The 18,902-nt window shown below is 41.6% G+C and overlaps 1 protein-coding gene across 9 annotated transcripts in view; it reads right to left on the bottom strand.

Moving 5' to 3' along the window:
• shank3b (SH3 and multiple ankyrin repeat domains 3b) overlaps positions 1 to 14,945 on the bottom strand; it is a 48,195-nt gene extending 33,250 nt beyond the window's left edge. For 2 of the 9 annotated variants that reach the window (XM_085769998.1, XM_085770000.1), the window contains exon 1: positions 14,622 to 14,945. The gene's annotated coding sequence lies outside the window, so the exon portion shown is untranslated. Of the gene's footprint in view, positions 1 to 13,787; positions 13,814 to 14,621 lie in introns of those variants that run through there. The other 7 variants (XM_085769993.1, XM_085770001.1, XM_085769997.1 and 4 more) reach the window with 6 other exon arrangements.
• Positions 14,946 to 18,902: the final 3,957 nt, after the last annotated feature.

Below are 18,902 nucleotides of genomic sequence, written 5' to 3'. Positions count from 1 at the left end.
TGGGACACACGGATCTAAACGCTCTGACCACTGACCAGAGGGATCAAACACGGGTGAAGGCAGCGGTGACGTGTCTCAGTCCGGGACCGGACAGGTGTCACTGAGAGTCGGAGCTGAGCAGTCAGGTACTGGAGAGGAGAGGAGAGGAGAGGAGCGCACTGCAGGACAGACGTGCCCCGTGCGTAACGGCGCGTAAATGACTTTTAACACGGCTGAAAAACTGTTACAGAATTACCCAGACGTGAGGAAATGCAGAGATGTAAGATCACGGGGCTCTGACAGGTATCAAATCAATAAACGCATACGTTTTCACAAAGTTGTATCAGTTAGTACATGGTTTTCAGACGTGGTGAATAAAGACGCAAAAACAGCCACCGCAATCTCTTCCTGGTTTGGTAAATCACATTGCACACGCTAAATAAATCAATTTGCATCTACTCCTCCCAGTATTTTGCGCGTTCTCGTTGAAACGCCCATATTTACATATTCATCAAGGCAAACACGCTAAATGGATCGCACGTGCTATTCTGCCCGTGTGAGGGACGCAATCCTCGGTGCGTCCGGTTAGTAGATCAGGTTCCACATGTGTTTGCGCGTGCAATCACGTTTGCACACGTTTTAATACACGCAAACCTTTAGTAAATCCGGCCCTATAGGTTAAAAGCCATGTGGTTTTACCAGCTGTTCCTTCAGTTGTCATCCAATGATATCATTAGTTTTAGAATTTGCATAACCCCACCCCCACCTGATACCTGTAGAGGGGGCGTGGCCTGGTGAGCAGTGGCTCATTTGCATTTAAAGCGACAGACACTGAAAGCAGCCGTTCTGAACAGGGCTGTTCAGAGAGGATGAAAAGAGCTGTGATGTTTGATCCTTGGAGGATTTTGACCACAGCATGTCACAGACAAGTCTTTAAGACACCAGGGAACTGTTTTAATCGTGGTGAAGGGGGAGAATATGTCTCCTTTAACGAAAATAGGCTATATTTTTGGTTTATATTGGAACTTTTGTTTATAAAGGAATTGGGATTTTTTTAAAACAATAAATAGGCTATTAGTAATCTGTAAAGCTTTGTTTGGACACTCTTTGTTTTACCCACGCACTCACACACACGTCATCAACCTCGACAGATCAGCCCCTGTGACTTTCTTTTATTTAGGTTTGGAAACAGAAGGGGCGTTACAATGTCTGACAAACAAAAAAAAACAAAAATGTACTTTCTTTAGATGCTAAAATCTGCAAAATTGACTTAAAAATGATGAATTGACTATTAAAAAAGTTGCTTTTTTTTTGTCCTAGCATCAGTTTGACTAATTGACGACTCATTTCAGCTCCCAGTTTTATTATAAAGGAGCTACAGTGACTGTGAGTGTCGTGTCAGCGCTGCTTCATGCTCCTCTGAGACACGCTGTAATAATAATAATAATAATAATAATGTATTGTTGTTATTGAAGAAGTCAGATGTAAAATCCATCACTGAGACCGTCTCGAGGACTTGCTGACAACAACACCAACACCCCCCGACCCCCCCTCTCTGTTCAACACAGACGGGACCTTATTATTATGTGTTTAATTATCGTTTGTGTTAATCATCATCGGTGCTAATTAGCAGTTGATTACCATTCATGCCAATAAAAGCGGAGCAGGACTGAAGTCAGAACTTAATGGCTGCTTCCATTACAGAAAGAGAGAGAGAGAGAGACAGACGAGCGGGAGGAGGATGAGTTGTGAGTTGTCATAGAAACTGGAATAGCAGGGAATCCTGTGCTAACCTCAGTGTGTCACTCTCTCTCTGTGTGTGTGCGTGTGTGTGTGTTAAAAAAAGCCCCCTTGATCTACATCCTCGCTGTTGCCATGGCAACGCGGTTGAACAATTTTCGCAGTTCCCCCCGTTTAAAACTATACCGACCGACCTACCTGCTGACTGACTCTCTCTCTCTGTCTTTCTGTCAACCAAACACACACACTGTACCTACCACACACACACACACACACACACACATGCAGCTTTAGGTTTAAATACATAAATTGATCAGTTATTGATTTCCCAATACGAAGCTGATCAGTGCAGAGCGGTTGCAGCAGCAGGTCGAGGTCAGAGACCGGTCACATGGTCGACGATGTTCGCTGTTTAAAACGACCCACACCTGTCTTTTTTTTGGACCAATCACCATCCAGCGAGCAGTGATGAGCTGCTGGTAGCTATGGATACGGATCAATTCCTGAATAAACTAGGCCTATAAGAACTTCAGATTATAGGGCCTTCAGGTAGCCTATTTCTGAATCTTCATAGTCGCCACAAATCATAGTAGCTTATAAGAAAATATGCAAACACACACTTTTGTTAAGCTGCTTTAAACAGGTGGCGATGCCCTGAGTGTGTGTTTTGAGCTTTAAAGGGACAGTTCAACATTTAATCAGATCCTCCTCTCACCATAACCCCTATAGTCATAGCAGTAGGTTCGTTACCTTTAATTATTGGTGCATGTTGTTTGAGATCGGCGGGGCAGAGACGTGAGCTGCTCAGTGAACGGTACAGGTCCCCTGTGCCTCATCAAACTCAACAAATACACAATCCAACAACTCCACAACGCTCTGGTGGACAAGTTGTGACCTGCACATTCACCACGCTATGAGATAATAACACAACGTTACCAGACAGAGTTGTTTTAGAGGGAAATACAGAGACTGCTTGATGAAAAACTGTCCCTGAAGGCAACGTGCATCAGCAGTTTTGCATGAATTTCCCTCTAAAACAACTCTGTGTGGTAACGTTGTGTTATTATCTCATAGCGTGGTGAATGTGCAGGTCACAACTTGTCCACCAGAGCGTTTTGGAGTTGTTGGATTGTGTATTTGATGAGACAGGGGACCTCAAAACAACATGCACCGATAATTAAAGGTGATGAACCTGCTGCTATGACTATAGGGATGATTTGACTAAATGTTGAACTGTCCCTTTAAGGCAGAAAAGTATCAACAACATGGAACAAGATCATTTATTAAAACATGATTCGACTCTTCAGCAGCCGGTGCTCACATCTCAGACGTCTGAGGGTCCTTGAAGGCACCACCTGGGAGAGTTTTCTAAACAGCTGCGTTAACCCGCCGACGCCACAGCGATTTAATCTAAAAACCAACACATTTGAAGTGTGAGTGAGTTGATTTTTTATTTTAAACCGAGAACGGAGAGAAGAAGGAGGAAGAAGAAGAGGAAGAAGCAGCAGTGAATGACTTCCTCTCATCTACCACAGTAAAAGTAAAAACCTCTTTAATTGCAGCTGCGATATTTAACGCTATCGTTTCTCCCAGCGGAGGAATCCTCCACGTGGCGGCTTCTCAAATGTCAATGTCATGTTAAAACAAATCACAGATTCATTCATGTTTTTTTCCACAGTATCCCAGCATGCACTGCAGGTGGAGGTCACAGACGGGTCGCCTATAAACACCTTTACTGACAGTGTTTTCTATATTTTACATAAATAATAACTGGTTAATTATTGATTATATAACATGAACAGGCTCAGATGCTTCAGTCTGAGGGTTGAGACTGAGAGTTTAAGGACAAAACAGAATTTTTTATCGACTTGATGTGTGATTTGAGGAAAACATTTTTACTCTTGCATGAGATTATTATTATTTTTTATTTTCAGACTATTCAACAATAAATATTAAAGGCTCCTTGTTCCAGTTTCCTCTGGGAATCTCTCTGATACTGATAAATCCAGCTTTATTCACACAATGAAGGAATCAACAGCGTCTCCACTCCAGGCCTTTATAAAGGAACTCTGCAGGATTTTCACCTTAAAGGGATAGTTCAACATTTTGGCAAATTGGCCCATTGCCATAATCCCTATAGTCATAGCAGTAGGTTTGTTACCTTTAATTGTCGGTGCAAGATATTTTTAATCAAATACACAATCCAACAACTCCACAACTCTCTGGTGGACAAGTTGTGAGCTGCACATTCACCACGCTATGAGATAATAACACAACGTTACCACACAGAGTTGTTGTAGAGGGAAATTGCAGAGACTGCTTGATGAAAAACTGTCCCTGAAGGCAACGTGCATCAGCGGTTTTGCATGAATTTCCCTCTAAAACAACTCTGTGTGGTAACGTTGTGTTATTATCTCATAGCGTGGTGAATGTGCAGCTCACAACTTGTCCACCAGAGCGTTGTGGAGTTGTTGGATTGTGTATTTGATGAAAAATATCTTGCACCGACAATTAAAGGTAACAAACCTACTGCTATGACTATAGGGATTATGGCAATGGGCCAATTTGCCAAAATGTTGAACTATCCCTTTATCTATTCCACGTACATTTGTACCTTAATTAATCAGCAAGTAATTGCGCTGGTTAACTTGCAACTTGGCTGCAATGAAACATCCACATCTGCAACATTAAACCCTATAACTCACATTTATATTTAGAAAAATTGGGATATACAGTATGTTGAAAGAATGAAAAAGGTTTGTTTTTTATTTAACAAAACTATATTTCTATTCTCCAGTTGATGCTGTCGCTGTTTAAAGAGACAGGAAGTGAAACTGACCTCTGATCAGTTCTGACCGGAGTTTGTTGTTGTGTAACAGAAACGAGGCCGAGAGCTGAGTCATGGTTGTAACGTTTGTTTCTCTGAGGGTTCAACGGTGGTCGTCACCGGCAACACCGACACCGACCTCTTTAGGTCACGTGAGCCCGAGGTCCAACTTCCTGTTCAACTTCCTGTTCAACTTCCTGTCCAACTTCCTGTTCTGGGAGGAGGCGGGAAAGTCCAGAAACACTCGTCTCTCCATCTCTTATCTCTGAGGAACGACAAGATTTCCTCCGGACTTAATGAACCTGACCAGCGATTAGCCCCCTCCTTTCTATTCCTCCTCCTCTTTCTCTTCTTCCTTCACGTCCTTCTACTCCTCTTCCTCCTCCACCTCTTCTTCCTATGCCTCCTCTTTCTCATTATCTTCCTCATCCTCTTCCTCCTTATATTTCTCTCCTCTTCTTCCTCCACCTTCTCCTCTTCTTTTTCCTCCACCTTCTTCTACTCCTCTTCCACCTCCTCTTTTTCCTTCATCTCTTCCTTCTCCTCTTCTTTTCTTTCATCTCCTCCTCTTCTTCATCCTCCTCTTCTTATTCCTCCCTCTCTTCTTCCTTCACCTTCTTCTACTCCTCCTTTTCCTCCTTCTCTTTCTCCTCCCCTTCTTCATCCTCCTCTTCTTCCTTCACCTCTTCCACCTCCTCTTCTTATTCCTCCCTCTCTTCTTCCTTCACCTCCTTCTATTTCCTCCTCCACTTCTTCCTCCTCTACCTCCTCATTTTCCTTCACCTCCTTTTCCTCCTCTTCTTCCTCCACCTCTTATTCTTTCTCCTCTTCTTTTTCTTCACCTCCTCCTCTTCTTCCTCCACCTTCTCACTTTCTTCCTTCACCTCCTTCTACTCCTCTTCCTCACCCACCTCGCTTCCTCTACCTCCTCTTTCTCCTTATCTTCTTCTATTCTTCCTCCACCTTCTCCTCTTTCTCTTCCTTCTCCTCTTCTTTTTCCTCCACCTTCTTCTACTCCTCTTCCACCTCTTCTTCCTTCACCTCTTCCTCCTCTTCTTATTCCTCCCTCTCTTCTTCCTTCACCTCCTTCTATTTCCTCCTCCACTTCTTCTTCCTTCACCTCCTCCTTTTCCTTCACCTCCTTTTCCTCCTTCTCTTTCTCCACCCCTTCTTTTCTTTTATCTCCTCCTCTTCTTCCTCCACTTCTTCCTTCACCTCCTCCACCTCCTCTTCTTATTCCTCCCTCTCTTCTTCCTTCACCTTCTTCTACTCCTCCTCCTCCTTTTCCTCCTTCTCTTTCTCCTCCCCTTCTTCATCCTCCTCTTCTTCCTTCACCTCTTCCACCTCCTCTTCTTATTCCTCCCTCTCTTCTTCCTTCACCTCCTTCTATTTCCTCCTCCACCTCTTCCTCCACCTCCTTCTACTCCTCTTCCTCATCCACCTCTTTTTCCTTCATCTCCTCTTTCTCCTTTTCTTCCTCCTCCACCTCTTCTTTCTCTACCTCCTCTTTTTCCTTCACCTCTTCCTCCACTTCTTCATCCTCCTCTTCTTCCTTCACCTCCTTCTACTCTTCCTGCTCCACCTCTTCTTCCTCTACCTCCTCATTTTCCTTCACCTCCTTTTCCTCCTCTTCTTTTCCTTCATCTTCTCTTCTTCCTCCTCTTCTTCCTCCACCTTCTCCCTTTCTTCCTTCACCTCCTTCTACTCCTCTTCCTCCCCCTCCTCCTCTTCCTATACCTCCCCCTCCTCCTCCTCCTCTTCCTCTGTCAACCTGACGAAGCGTTTCTTTCTGCAGCTCGTGACTCGTCAGCTGCTCTGAGGTGAAACCGCCGTCGCTGTCGAGAATCACAGCTCGTTAACACGGAGCTTCTCTCTGCTGTTTGATCGGATTTGAACCTTCAACATGATGAAGTCGAGCCAAACTCTCTCACAGCTGTTCAAACACACACACACACACACACACACACACACACACACACACACACACACACACATCGCTGACAGACAGACTGTTGTCAAAGAGCTCGGTCACTCTGGAGTTTTCTGCTCCTTCACCGTCGTGTTTCACTCCATCATCACTCATCACCTCTTCTATAAAGAAGCTTCATTTATTTCTCATCTGAAGGAAACTTAAAACTAAAATTCTGTTTAATTTGACCGACAGCTCCAACACTTCTACAGCTTCTGTCCTCAAGAAACTCTACAGGTTAAATCAGATTCATATATATAAAAACAACTATTCATAACTGTGGCACAAAAGAGAAAGAAAACTGAACACACAACATTCACCATGTGTTTGGTTTGGCTCCACGAAGGTTCATGCACTGCAAAAACTCAAAATCTTACCAAGAATATTTGTCTTATTTCTAGTCAAAATGTCATTTCTGGTCAAAACAAATCTCATTATACTTAAAATAATCATCACATTGAAAAGTAGCTTGTTTTTAGACACTTTTGACTTCTTTCAAGCAGATTTTCACTTGAAATAAGTAGAAAAATCTGATAGTGGAGCAAGTTTTTATTTCTTATTACAAGCACGAAAAACTTAATTGGCAGATTTTTCTACTTATTTCAAGTGTAAATAAGTTTGAAACAAGAGAAAATTATCCAAAAACAAGTTAATTTTTAGGTGATGAATCTTAGAATCTTAGAAATGAGACATTTTGACAAGATATAAGACAAATATTCATGGAAGGATTTTGAGCTTTTGCAGTGTGGGTAATGTATGTGTCGTTATATCATTTAATAATTTGTAGTTTTAGGATGTTTAAGATGTAGGAAATGAAAATCAATAACAGCCCTATGGATTATTGTCTCAATGTTTTAAAGAATTGTTCAAGATGTTTCGTAAAAGCTCAAAATAATAACGTCTTGTTTTGTTGAAAACGACACGTGTAGTCGACATCTATCCTCCTCTTTCTTTTTCTCTGACTCTTCCTTTGTCCCTTTGTTTTGTTTCTTGCCGTTTCTTCCTCTTGTCTTCCTCTCAGAATACTTCCACACCTCAGTCATCATCACAACACTTCTGCTGCTGGTTACATTGCAAAAACTCAATATCTTACCAAGAATATTTGTCTCATTTCTAGTCAATACAAATCTCATTCTACTTAAAATAAGACTCATCACATAAAAAAGTAGCTTGTTTTTAGACACTTTTTACTTCTTTCAAGCTGATTTTCACTTGAAATAAGTAGAAAAATCTGATAGTGGAGCAAGTTTTTCTCTCTTATTACAAGCACTGGCAGATTTTTCTACTTATTTCAAGTGAAAATTTGTTTGAAACAAGTGAAAATGATCTAAAAACAAGTTAATTTTTAGGTGATGAGTCGTATTTTAAGAGAAAAGAGATTAGATTTGACTAGAAATGAGACATTTTGACAAGAAATACGACAAATATTCTTGGAAAGATTTTGAGTTTTTGCAGTGTAGCCAACCGATCGATCGTAGCAGCAGCAGATCTCCAGTTGAAGAAGTGTTTCTTGGTGTTATCAGCTGTGTGGATGTGAATGAGTCCTGCAGCTCGGCAGCTTTTCCTCCACTCTGCACCGTTATGCAACGTTATGTCTCCTCTGGGTCGGAGCGCTCCCTCAGGTTTCCTCTGAGGATCCAGGATGTTCACACTGCAAAAACTCAAAATCTTTCCAAGAATATTTGTCTTATTTCTAGTCAAAATGTCTAATTTCTAGTCAAAACAATGTCATTCTACTTAAAATAAGACTCATCACATTAAAAGTAGCTTGTTTTTAGACACTTTTTACTTCTTTCAAGCAAATTTTCACTTGGAATAAGTAGAAAAATCTGATAGTGGAGCAAGTTTTTCTTTCTTATTACAAGCACAAAAAAACCTGCTTTCACTGGCAGATTTTTCTACTTATTTCAAGTGAAAATTAGTTTGAAACAAGTGAAAATGATCTTAAAACAAGTTAATTTTTAGGTGATGAGTCTTATTTTAAGAGAAAAGAGATCAGTTTTGACTAAAAATGAGACATTTTGACAAGAAATACGACAAATATTCTTGGAAAGATTTTGAGTTTTTGCAGTGTACAGATCAATCGCAGCAGTTGAAGAAGTTGTTTCTGGGTCTTATCAGCTGTGTGGATGTGAATGAGTCCTGCAGCTCGGCAGCTTTTCCTCCACTCTGCACCGTTATGCAACGTTATGTCTCCTCTGGGTCGGAGCGCTCCCTCAGGTTTCCTCTGAGGATCCAGGATGTTCAAGCGTTCATTGGTCCGGGGTTTTGGCTACGGATCATTGTGTTGTGTGTGTAAAAAAAAAAAAGAAAAAAAAAAAGGTGAAATTCTTGTAGGATTAGAGCAGCGAGCGTCGGTCGGCCTCGTCCTGAAATAACTCGGGGTCACCGACCGTTTCGATCATTTCCCGTTTTTGTCCTGAGCGGAGCCGCTGTCCTCCCACACAGCAGCAGCAGCAGCACTGCAGCTCCGTTCATCTGCAAACAACAAGACTCAAACTCACAAAGCTCTGGTTTCACCCAACACGGCGAGGACGATCGGATCGCCCACGTGGCTCCGAGGGACCGAGGAGAAGCAGCTCCGGCTTTACACCACATTAATGACTCAGTTTTAATTGGGTAAAACGACGTCTCTTGATTTCTCTGAATATTTAAAGTTAATAAAAGACGTTTTCAATAACGACTGGACAAAAGGCCCCACAAGGAGGGAGGGATGGAAAAAATGGAAAATTCAACAGTTTTAAAACAGTTGATCGCTGGTCTGAGTCCGATCCACATTCATCAAACCTTTAAAGGGATAGTTGAACATTTTGGCAAATTGGCCCATTGCCATAATCCCTATAGTCATAGCAGTAGGTTCGTTACCTTTAATTGTCGGTGCAAGCTATTTTTAGAACGGTGGAGCAGAGCCGTGAGCTGCTCAGAGCTACGCTACGGAGGCTCATTATGGGATTTCTTGGTTTCCCTCATCAAACTCATCAAATACACAATCCAACAACTCCACAACGCTCTGGTGGACAAGTTGTGACCTGCACATTCACCACGCTATGAGATAATAACACAACGTTACCACACAGAGTTGTTTTAGAGGGAAATACAGAGACTGTTGATGAAAAACTGTCCCTGAAGGCAACGTGCATCAGCGGTTTTGCATGAATTTCCCTCTAAAACAACTCTGTGTGGTAACGTTGTGTTATTATCTCATAGCGTGGTGAATGTGCAGGTCACAACTTGTCCACCAGAGCGTTGTGGAGTTGTTGGATTGTGTATTTGATGAGTTTGATGAGGGAAACCAAGAAATCCCATGAGCCTCCGTAGCGTAGCTCTGAGCAGCTCACGGCTCTGCTCCGCCGTTCTAAAAAATAGCTTGCACCGACAATTAAAGGTAACGAACCTACTGCTATGACTATAGGGGTTATGGCAATGGGCCAATTTGCCAACATGTTGAACTATCCCTTTAAGGTCCTGAGGACGAAAATAACCACAACAAATGTCTCCAGGCCTTTCTGTTGGCAGAGAAGACAGGAAGGAAAACCAGATGTTTAAAGGTGTGATGACGGATTCGTTCGATGAGTTCTGGTAGTTTACGGAGCAGAAACTGGAAATGACTCAGACTCAGTCCGAAGCCACCGACGGGAACTGGACACAGCCGGTTCAGGTAAATTTGGGCGTCTACTTTTAATTTCCCTTCAAAAAACCAAACAAATAAAAGCAAGAAGAAGATGCAGACCATGATATAACACACTACAACACTACAACAGACCGGGATTGAATCAGTTTCTGTATCTGGTTCCAAGTTGGATCCAGTTCCCTAGTTGGTGAAATAATGAGATTCATCAGCGAGTCCCAAATCAAATCTTCCATTTCCTCTTGGGACATTATGGGAGTTTAATTCTTGGATACCAACAACAGTTTACACTCTTTCATAGAAGAGTGTGATATTTTTAACTGTAACTTTTCTTGACAATAAAAAAAAAAAAAGAGGAGCCGATGAAAAAGCCGAGTGAGTTCCTCCTGCTGCATAATTCAGACAGACTGTGGGTTTGTAGCGAGGAGCGCGTCGGTGCCACCGGCCGACAGCGATCACAGGCTGAACGTCGGAGAACTCCAGAGAAGATCAGAGGGGGAAAGCGGCTTCACGTCGTCAAATGCAAATGATGTGGGTTTTTTTTTTTCAGCACAGAGAGTAAAAAGAGAGAAAAAATGTCCTCACAAAGAAGAACGAGGAGGAAACACGGAGGAAATGATTCACATGTTTATGTTCACAGGAACTCACGTTTCCTGCTGGTTGAACGACGACAAAGTGACACGTCAGAGTTAAAATACAACTATTTTATTTGAAGTTTGGTTGCAATGAAGCATCCATTAAACCCTAACTCACATTTATATTTAGAGAAACTGGGATTTACTGTATGTTGGAAGTACGACTTCAGTGTTGACGAGTCCGATATCCCTGGTACGGTGGCTGTTTTGGGACCCAACTTTTGGTTGATTTACTGATTTGGCTCAACCTCGATCAATAGTTATTGATTTACTCTGTTAAAGTCTTTGACATTTTTGTGAATTTTGCTGAAGGTTGGGGCTTTCTAATTGGATTTCCAGTGTAGTGTTGTCCGAGAAGGTTCTCAGTCATCCAGATTATCGTAGCCATCCTAAAGGCCTTTTGGATGAGAGACAAAACGGCTTTTAAGAATCTAAAGAAGTCCAGTTGCCTTCAAATATCAACACTTAACAATTTCCACATCTGCAACATTAAACCCCAACTCACATTTATATTTAGAGAAACTGGGATTTATGTTGAAAGTACGACTTCAGTGTTGACGAGTCAGAAACTGGTTCATAGGAGGAGTCCAAAATCCCTGGTACGGTGGCTATTTTGGACCCAACTTTTGGTTGTAGCTTTTCATTGATTTACTGATTGGGCTCAACTTTGATCCATAGTTATTGATTTACTCTGTTAACGTCTTTGACATTTTTGTGAATATTGCCGAGGGTTGGGGCTTTCAAATTGGATTTCTAGTGTAGTGTTGTCCGTGAAGGTTCTCAGTCATCCAGATTATCGTAGCCATCCTAAAGGCCTTTTGGATGAGAGACGAAACAGCTTTTAAGAATCTAAAGAAATCCAGTTGCCTTCAAATATCAACACTTAACAATTTCTAGTGTTGTTCCTCCACATCTGCAACATTAAACCCCAACTCACATTTATATTTAGAGAAACTGGGATTTATGTTTAAAGTATGACTTCAGTGTTGACGAGTCAGAAACTGGTTCATAGGAAGAGTCCGATATCCCTGGTACGGTGGCTGTTTTGGGACATCATAGACCCAACTTTTGGTTGTAGCTGATTGGGCTCAACTTCGATCCATAGTTATTGATTTACTCTGTTAAAGTCTTTGGCATTCTTGTGAATTTTGCCGAGGGTTGGGGCTTTCAAATTGGATTTCCAGTGTAGTGTTGTCCGTGAAGGTTCTCAGTCATGGCGAAACGGCTTTTAAGAGTCTAAAGAGGTCGAGTTGCCTTCAAATATCAACACTTAACAATTTCTAGTGTTGGTCCTCCACATCTGAAACATTAAACCCCAACTCACATTTATATTTAGAGAAACTGGGATTTATGTTGGAAGTACGACTTCAGTGCAGACGAGTCAGAAACTGGTTTATAGAGGAAGTCCGATATCCCTGGTACGGTGGCTGTTTTGGAACATCATAGACCCAACTTTTGGTTGTAGCTTTTCATTGATTTACTGATTGGGCTCAACTTTGATCCATAGTTATTGATTTACTCTGTTAAAGTCTTTAACATTTTTGTGAATTTTGCCGAGGGTTGGGGCTTTCAAATTGGATTTCTAGTGTAGTGTTGTCCGAGAAGGTTCTCAATCATCCAGGCCTTTTGGATGAGAGACAAAACAGCTTTTAAGAATCTAGAGAAGTCCAGTTGCCTTCAAAAATCATCACTGAACAATTTCTAGTGTTGTTCCTCTGGAGGGAATCTAAAGAGGTCAATCACATCAATAGCAGGGGCCACCTTGTGGAGATACAAGATGTACCATGTACGTTGGAGGAAAGACAAGTTGAACCTTCAGTCCTGAGCTTTTTCTGGTCTTGATACAGATCCAGTTTGGTTGAGCTGAGGCTGATTGATACAAACTACTTCAATTAAATTTTGGGAACAATCGAGGTCACAGTTCAAAGAAAACCAACATTGGACCGAAGTCAGAAGCGTTGTCGACCTTCGCCTCCGCCTTCGTCCTCTCTAAGAAGCTGCTTCCGGTCTTTTCGGGTAAACATGTGTTGCTTGAGGCGTCTGAGCGGAGCAGACGACTGCTGCCGACGGCGACCGTCAACATCCAGGGGATCAACTAGACTCATTAAGATTCATCCACCAGCTGTCACCAGATTCCACATCAACCAGACGGTGACGTGGCACTTTCTGCTGCTGTCACTGAGCAAAACCAGCTATTTAATGATGCTCCAGCTGAAACCATTCAAGGTTTTTGCGTCTTGTGTTGTGTTGTGCGTGTCAGCCAGCGAGGAGTCAATTGTACTCTTTAAAGACCGAGATATAAACAGATTTCAGAGACCTTAAATATCCCTGGAACACAGCGAAGGCCTTAAATGAAGAGGTGGAGGAACCAGCAGAACCTCGTCCTGAATTAGACCATGAGCCTGTAGTCTTATTGTCTGGAGGCTTAAAGCACCAGAACCACGGTTTTGTTTCGTTTTTAGTTTTCACTCCATTTAAAAAAGGTCCCATTTTGTATAAATGTAGATATCTGTGTCCTTTTTTAAATTTTCTTTTCCAATGAAGCAGGTTTTGGTGCTAAACTACCAGAGCTCCATAGAGAATAAGTGACTTTTAGCTCTTAAATCATCAACACTTAAGATAATTAAAGTATTTTGGCCTGTTTACTCACACTATATACTGTAGGTACACTATTGATTTGCATGTGAGGGAATTTCTTATATTGATTGTTGCTGAACTTTATAGTAAGTTAAGTTAAGTTTTTCCCTATTTTTGATTTCTTTCAGTAAAAGTTTCCCCTTGGAGAAGTCATTGTATGAACAGATTAAAGTGTGAATAATTCAGTATCATAGGAACCAGGTTCATTGGATGTACTTGGTGTCATTCAGGTCAAAACAATGTAGGAACTAGTTTTTCACTACTTAACATCCAATTCTAGAGGATTAATTAAAATAAACCACATTGTCTGAATTATAACACAACTATTAAACTATAATGACGATGATGATGATGTAACAAAGTCACACTCACCTATCGTCAGCAGTCCCATCAAACTTAACACTTAAGATAATTAAAGTCTTTTGGCTTCTTTACTCACACTATATAGGAACACTATTGATGTGCATGTGAGGGAATTTCTTATATTGATTTTTGTTGAACTTTATAGTAAGTTAAGTTAAGTTTTTCCCTATTTTTGATTTCTTTCAGTAAAAGTTTCCCCTTGGAGAAGTCATTGTATGAACAGATTAAAGTGTGAATAATTCAGTATCATAGGAACCAGGTTCATTGGATGTACTTGGTGTCATTCAGGTCAAAACAATGTAGGAACTAGTTTTTCACTACTTAACATCCAATTCTAGAGGATTAATTAAAATAAACCACATTGTCTGAATTATATAACACAACTATTAAACTATAATGACGATGATGATGATGTAACAAAGTCACACTCACCTATCGTCAGCAGTCCCATCAAACTTAACACTTAAGATAATTAAAGTCTTTTGGCTTCTTTACTCACACTATATAGGAACACTATTGATTTGCATGTGAGGGAATTTCTTATATTGACTGTTGTTGAACTTTATAGTAAGTTAAGTAAGCTAAGTTTTTCCCTATTTTTGATTTCTTTTGGTAAAAGTTTCCCTTTAGAGAAGTCATTGTATGAACACATGAGAGTGTGAATAATTCAGTATTACAGAAACCAGCAATATAGGAACTAGTTTTTAACTACTTAACATGCAGTTATCTAGTTCAGGACATCCAATTCTAGAAGATTCATTAAAATAAACCACATTGTCTCAATTATAAAACAACTATTAAACCATAATGACGATGATAATGATGTAACAAAGTCTTACTCACCTATCGTCAGCAGTCCCATCAAACTTTTCCAACGGCCTTGACTGATTTCTACTGGGCTCTTCTGGTCAAGTCTTGGCCTGGTTTGGTCCTGTCTGGTTTTCTTTTTACTGGTTTACTGGTCTGGTACTGGCTGGTTTGGGAGCTGGTTTGGGACCGTCAGGGGAACGGATTGTGTTGGAGCTTCTGTTGTAATCCTGTGGTGAAGTAGTTTCTGAAGTTGAAGTTTCCGTAGCTTTTTTGTATTTTTCCTCCTGAGCAGCTGAAGGACTTTTACAGTAAACAACAGTAAAAGTGTTTTTTTTTAAGTGGTGGTGTTATTGTGTAGTAGTAATCCTGCAGCGAGAGAGCTGAGAGGTCTCAGAGTTTCAGATTGTATTCTGGGAGCTGCCCTGCCCATCCTGTAGAAAGGGAGGAAAAGAGGGGAGGAAGAGGAAGAGGAAGATAGGGGAGGAGGAGGGTGGGAGGTAAAGGAGAGGGAGGCCAGGATGTGAAGGAGGGGAAGGAGAAAAAAAAACATGTCAGGACGATGACGACCACTACGGAGCGTGAGGCGGTTTCAGTCCTAACTGGGTCGATCTCAGGTGCGTTTATCGGAGGCCATTTCAGGTTCAGTCAGTTACACAATGTGAAGCTGTTGTATCGTTTGCATGGCAACTGACTGAGAGAAAGAGAGATAGATAGAGAGAGAGAGAGAGAGATAGCGTCAAACCTCGAGTCTATCTGCTATCTGGTAGTATTATGTAAAGTTTGAAGTATCGATTTCCCTCAGAGGCTATTCTCAGATGAGGATAAAAGATGGAGGATTGATTGGAGAGAGTCCAGGCAGCGGAGGAGCGATTACATTCAGAATCACTGTCTTTCACTTCCGCTTCAAAAAAAACGTGCAGATAGACAGGTTTATAACCCTCAACTATAAGTCTAATATACAGTTTCTACCCTGAAGACACTCATTTGTGTTTCCATTAGTAAAAACAAGGTGATCGTGTCTCTCAGAGTAAATGATGCTGATGATGATGTTTGGACTTTGGACTTGTGTGTGTGTGGTATATTTTGCTCACATCCTGAGGGCATCGTCATCATTATCTAGATTATGTTCAGACTAGAGACAACTTTTTCTTAAATAACTGAAGCAGTACATTAATTAAAACAGCAGCAGCAGAGTCAGCAGGAGGAAGCTGGGGTGAACAGAGGATGGAGTAAGTTCAGGTCAATCCTGTCGACAGATCTTTGGTTAAGGCTGGTGAAATATGGAGATTAGGTTAATTTAATGAGGTAGACGTTTGTATTAAAGCTCCATACAGTATAAAGGTAGATGTTTGTGTTAAAGCTCCATACAGTATAAAGGTAGATGTTTGTGTTAAAGCTCCATACAGTATAAAGGTAGATGTTTGTGTTAAAGCTCCATACAGTATAAAGGTAGATGTTTGTGCTAAAGCTCCATACAGTATAAAGGTAGATGTCCATGTGTAGTGTGATTATAAAGCAGCTCTAGGTTCTATATTAATACTGTGAAAGTATCAAAGCCTCAGTCCACAGAGAAATGCACACAGCCTGTATTCAGAAACTGAGCCTTAAAACCAGCCGTCAGGACTTCCTGTCACTTTGTGATGTCACAACAAAGCCCCGCCCCCTCACCACCAACTGGACCCAACATCCATCCAACAACAACTTGCAGGATTTTTAGTTTCTCTGTGTATTTTCTTCTGAAATCGGCTCTGTTTTTATTGGATCACTCAGAATACAATCGACCAATCAGAGGAGAGCCTGAGAGCCGACCCCACCTGTGTTATCATTATTATGACTGAAGGACACAATGAATGATTCAATCTCACTTCCTGTTAGTAACCAGCTGTTGTTATCTCAAGGCTAGTCAGCGTGTAGCATACTGCTAACCGGCTGGTAGCCTGCTAATAGCTAACAGCCAGCTGGTGTGTGTGTGTGTGTGTGTGTGTGTGTGTGTGTGTGCGTGTGTGTGTGCGTGTGTGTGTCAGACCGGTATATTTCCATGGTAACACAGACAGCAGGAGGAGGACATGTCCAAAACAATTCAAAAAGACTTGACAAAGATTGGAAGCACTTCCTGTCACTCACACTTCCTGTTTCCAGTCTGGGTTACCAAGGAAACGGATGTTTGGCAGGAAAAGGCTGAGAAGCTGGACGGCACTGATAACACACACACAGGGACACACACACACACACAGACACACACTGTACACTGCATACCTTAACGTGTGTGTTACTGATCCAGAACTTCTCTAAATAATTCTCTGGATCGTAAAAAAAAAAACTAAAAATGTGTTTAACGTGGATTTTGCTTTAAGTTCTAGGTGAACACAGATCCCACATCATTCTGCATTTAGAGTCAGAGTGGGCGACACTGACTAATTATCGCATCATTTGTTTCAGTTTCAATATGTCGCTCCGTTTTACGACGGAAACAACTTGTTGATACGAAGGTTGAACCGACGCCCCGGTCTTCGCTGAGAGACCCAACCCACCAAAACTGTAGAGATGGTTTGGACCATGTGATGAGCAGTACCTGGATAGGATTGGGTTTCAAGCTTAGAAAAGTGAACTTTTACTTAAAGGGATAGTTCAACATTTTGGCAAATTGGCCCATTGCCATAATCCCTATAGCAGTAGGTTTGTTACCTTTAATTGTCGGTGCAAGCTGTTTTTAGAACGGCGGAGCAGAGCTACGCTACGGAGGCTCATGGGATTTCTTGGTTTCCCTCATCAAACTCATCAAATACACAATCCAACAACTCCACAACACTCTGGTGGACAAGTTGTGAGCTGCACATTCACCACGCTATGAGATAATAACACAACGTTACCAGACAGAGTTGTTTTAGAGGGAAATACAGAGACTGTTTGATGAAAAACTGTCCCTGAAGGCAACACGCATCAGCGGTTTTGCATGAATTTCCCTCTAAAACAAGGTCAGCAACACCTGTGTGGTAGTCGAGGCCAATGAGCCAATCAGGAAATGACCCAGGATGTCTACATCATCTACATCTTCACATCCAAATGTCTCAGTTTTCACCATCCTGACGACAAATCAACCTGTTTGTTTGTTTCATCACTGAGGCCTCTGTTCTCCTGGGAACACTCAGGAATAGTTTCATACCTTCGTATCGTCGTGGTCTGCAGAGACTCTTGGACTTGTGGGATCTTGTAAACACAGGTGCGAGTCTCTAAACTATGTTGAATAAATTCAAATTGCTGTAAGTGGGTTCTATACACCTTCTAAACCCATCTCAGGGGTAATTAAAGCCAAGAGGAAGCACCTGACTGCAACTTGCAAAAGGTCTGAGTACTTCTCTGAACGAGAACGATTTGGGTTTGTTCAGAGCATCTGTGGAAGTCGAGAGTTCAGACACTTCACGTCCAGACTGACGAGATAAACGGCCCCAAATCCAGGTGTTCAGACGGGTGGAGATTCACCCTCGAACGCTGCTTAACGGGATTCAACAAAGTGCTGCGTTAAAGGTCTGAATACTTCTGTAAATGAGAGATTTTCAGTTGTTAAAAAACATGTTTTCACTTGGTGATTATGGATTACTAAGTGCAGACAGATGGGAGTGAACGCTTTAGCCTGATTAGGCTTTTTAAATGGAGGTTACTACGACTCCGCCATTAATTCACTTTAACATCTCTGCAGTATTGACAGTTGAGTCTTTCAGGATTTAATATGAATTAATTTGAAATGTATAAAACTGGAAGAGGATTTACACAGGAGGGCTGTGAAACCATCTCTCTCTGTGTATAACCAGGTTATTAAACGACTTCTACCTCCAATAAATTCATCCTACGACTGCATTAACATGTGTCTCGACTCGTCCACATCCACTGGGGTCTATTTTTGGTGTTGACGTTGAGTCTTTGGGTTTAATTGTGCCGTTAAGTTGACGAAGCCTCTGACTTCATTTACATCTTTCCTCGTGTGTCGTGTGTCGTCCTGAATCCACAGATCCAGACTTGACCGTCGAGTCGACACATTTTTAGCTGCACAGTTGTGGTCAGATCACCGCGGATGCATTTCATTGTTAGGTGTGAACATGGTGTGTTGGAGAGAGTGTGTCCATGTGTGTGTGTGTCCTGGATATGTAGCTCCCTTGGCCATTACCATGGTAACCAATGGCAGGATCTGATAATACACACAGTATTTTCTCTCTTTCTGACACACACACACACACACACACACACACACTTTTCTCTTGTCAAGTTTCTCACATCACTAGAAAAAAAAGAAAAAAAAAACTGAGGCAGAATCTGTGC

Source organism: Trachurus japonicus, chromosome 23 (assembly GCF_045865225.1).
Source record: "Trachurus japonicus isolate A0001 chromosome 23, Traja_1.0".
In the NCBI taxonomy this organism is placed as follows: domain Eukaryota; kingdom Metazoa; phylum Chordata; class Actinopteri; order Carangiformes; family Carangidae; genus Trachurus; species Trachurus japonicus.
The sequence above is the reverse complement of the archived record's forward strand: the minus strand, read 5'-3'. Positions and strand labels throughout refer to the sequence as shown.